General features: G+C 33.4%; 1 pseudogene; it reads right to left on the reverse strand.

Moving 5' to 3' along the window:
• Positions 1-1,086: 1,086 nt before the first annotated feature.
• LOC125389430 (vigilin pseudogene) lies at positions 1,087-3,190 on the reverse strand (annotated as a pseudogene).
• Between the last annotated feature and the right edge of the window lie 440 nt (positions 3,191-3,630).

The raw sequence follows: 3,630 nt of genomic DNA on the forward strand, positions 1-3,630 counted from the left end.
GTCAAAGTAAAAAGCAAACAAAAGACCTAAATCCTTAATGCAAGATCATATGACCTCTGTAATTAGCTCAAATAAAATAGGGTAAGAACTGGAAGGCATGAACTTGGATGGCAGACATGAGGTATTTTTAGCAGTAATCCTTTACATAATGACTAGCACAAAAAAGAAATGAAGAAAGAGAAGAAACAATAACAAACTGAAAACTGAAAACTTTGACATCCTTAAAGTTTACCAATCTAAGAGTTCACAGGGAAGAAAATAAATACACAGTCTGTCTTGGGTTTGATATTTTTCCTCTAGGATTTTTTCTAAAAGATGTGTCTGGAGACAAAAAAAATCAAACAAACAAAGAAAACAAAAACTATGTAATTTACCTAAGTATACAATATTACAAGATATTACCTAAGTATACAATTCCAGTCAACAAAATCTGTTGTTCTTTAGCATCTGTGGTTCTCTGGAATATCACTGATACAGTATTTAGTGTGCAAGAACTACCACAGCACCTCAATACATAGTACACTGGCAGTACTTTGTATTTTTTCCCATGTTATAAGCTATAATAAATGAGAAATAGGCTGCTAGATCCTTATAAAATGAATAATAATTCAAAAGCACAAGAAGAAAGAAACAAAAAAGCACAATTAGATTGTAGTTTTATGAAGAAAATGGAGTACTGTTTGGGCAAATATAAAGATGTAGCTCCCTTGTGACAGTTTCTGAGGTTCATAATAATGAAAAGTAAAATATGTTGTACTGATACACTATGAAAGTCATGATGCCTATTGTATAACTGGAATACATGAATGGAGTATATTCAGAACAATGGAAACTGGATGCTGTGAAAGGAGTTAAAAAACAAGTCTACATTAAAAATAAAAAACAAGTGGGTACATATTGCATTCTTAAAAGTGGAAGCAAGCCAAATTCACTGTGACACATTTTGGAAGCACAGAATATATGATGCAAATGTATCAGAAATGTGCCTACAATTCAGTAGGTGAATTAGTTAAAAAATAAATTTTTCATAGTACTTTCATGTAAGCAGGTTGGAACAATTTCTTTTATTTTTTTTTAACATTTTTGTTATGGTCTCCAAGGATGAGTCTTAGGAGGTATTTGTTGTTTCAATTTTGGGAATTCTTCGGAATCATCATTTGGGGAGTTTGGGGTGACTTTTGCATTACGTGGAACATCTCTTTTCAAAAAACATTTAGGTGATTGCATGGTTATTTTGTAAAGACAAGTATTCTTAAGATTATCCAATGGAGATTCATACCTCATGATAGTTGATAGGTAATACTTCTCAAGATCATGGATATGGTCAATTGCATCTTGAACATTGTCAGAGAGGCCAATCACAGTGATATTGGAATTCCAGGATCCTTTTGGAGGTAACCGAATGTCTACTTGAAATTGATCCATGATTTTATGGATGACTTTTCCACCAAATCCAAAAATATTGTCACGAACCTGGTGGTTTAGTGGGATTTCCTTAGAAATTGTTTTTTCTATCTTATGCAACATTTTCATTATTGCATCTTTAGCTGCTAGTGTGTTCTCTTTATAGCCAGTAATTGTGATATGGTCTTGTATCTCATGGTTTCCTTTCTTTGGAAAATGGATAGTAACATCATGTTCTGTGCAAATCTGAGCAATAAGTAAGCCCTTATGACCAGTGATCTTGGAATGGTATTTTGGATCTAGAGTAAATGTTAGCTTAAAATTTCTTAGTGCACGATCTTCCATTTTTGTTTGGAAATCCTTGATTTGCTTTTCTAATTTAGTCTTGGCTTGTTCCACCTTGGCAGCAAGACCCATTATGGATATTATATCAGAATTGCCTCCAGGTTGTGACACCTGAGTATGGACATCAAATTCACTCATTAGCTTCTTTATCCTACTTCCTTTGTGCCCAATGATGTAAGGATGTAGGTGAGAGGGCACGTGGACTTCAGCAGTCACAGGAATTAGATACTCAAGAGCTTCCATAGCAGCTTTGCAATTTTCCATTTGACCAGAGACAAATATGGTTTTGCATTTCCTTTGATTATTAAAAGCAAGTTTAGTGTTCTTTCCCCCCTTTTCTTTCCCAGTTTCCTGAACCACTGGTTGTACATACATAGTTTTCTTTTCTTTGTCTGGGAACATGAGTTGAACTTTATAATCCTTAGCAATTTGTTGGACTCTGGAACACATTGGTCCCATAAAAAATGTATAGAACTTCTGAGGAATAACATATTGTGTTGTGACATGAGAACCCAAGGGCTCAAAAATCTGTTCAATGTGTTTCTTTGCTGCTTCAACACAAGCTTTTTCTCCTTTCATTGTAACTCTGATGCTCTGTTTTCCCTCATAAGTAAAGTTAATAATCATACCAGCATAAACTTCAGTCATTTCTCGAATTAGCTGATCCCTTCGCATGACAAAATAATGGTGAAATTTACGATTTATCAGTATGCTATCTTCCACCACATACTCTAAGTCTTTCAATAATGGCTCTAGTTCTTTTTGTACTTCTTTAACAGCTTCCTCTTTCCCTATGATTGTTACGAAATCCTGATCCTTATTTTTAGTGGTAGGAAAAATGGCACGTGCCCCATGTTTTACACAGATGCTGGGAAGATTGCCACCATTTTTATTCTTGAGAAACTTGTGATATTTTGATTTGACATGGACAGCTACAGAAAAACTTTTGACTTTCTCTTCTTCCAATAGTTTCAGAAATTTTTTATTCACCTTTTCAACATTTTCTACAGGACCTCTAATAATGACATTTTGAGGACCTGACTTGTTTCTTGAAAAATAAATATTGAATCTTCCACATTCTTCCATGATTGAATCAATCAAATGCTGTTTTGGACTGATAAGTGATTTATATAGATTAGAAGGAACAGAAAATGTCACTTCTGAAGTTTTGAGTGCACTTTTCTGCATTGAAAGAAACCAATTTCGAGCTAATTCACAGTTTTCTGGATTTCTGATAATTATATCATTCTCCAAATTCCAATTGGATAGAAAATCTACTTTTGAATTTACGGGTATAGCATGATGTTCCTTTTGCAAACACCTATTTGCTTGCACAATGCAAGTTTTGTTTGATGCCATTGTTAAATTTCAAGTAATTATAATCCAGATATATTGCAGAGAAATTGCTAGTAGCCAGTAGTGAAACCTCCTGTAGTTGCCTTTTTGCATATTATTCTAAGAGAAAAATAAACACTTTAAATAGATAAGTTTTTTCCAACATAATCTACAAACTTACAATATAATGACATTGTTATACTGTACCAATTTGTCAAAGTAATATGTTTTGCCTACTGATCTATTCTTAAGTGAGCAAAAGATGGTCTCAAATTGTGAGGAGTGTTAGAAAACAGATACCGTTTGTTGAAAGGAAAATCATCTTTTAATTATTCTTTAACAGTCATAAAATGACATTGTTTTCTTCAAAATCCTGCATTTTCATTTATTCTTCAGTGTCAAATGTAGACTGTAAATCACATCTGAAATACATGTAATTTTCTTTTCTCTTTCTAAGTGTAAAATATAGGATGCTCTGCACCTATAGGATCAAACCTGCATTTATAGGAGATAGTGTTCCCTGAATAAGTTTTGAGCTGGAGGAGT

The sequence above is a fragment of the Myodes glareolus genome, chromosome X, assembly GCF_982192425.1.
Source record: "Myodes glareolus chromosome X, mMyoGla1.1, whole genome shotgun sequence".
In the NCBI taxonomy this organism is placed as follows: Eukaryota; Metazoa; Chordata; class Mammalia; order Rodentia; family Cricetidae; genus Myodes; species Myodes glareolus.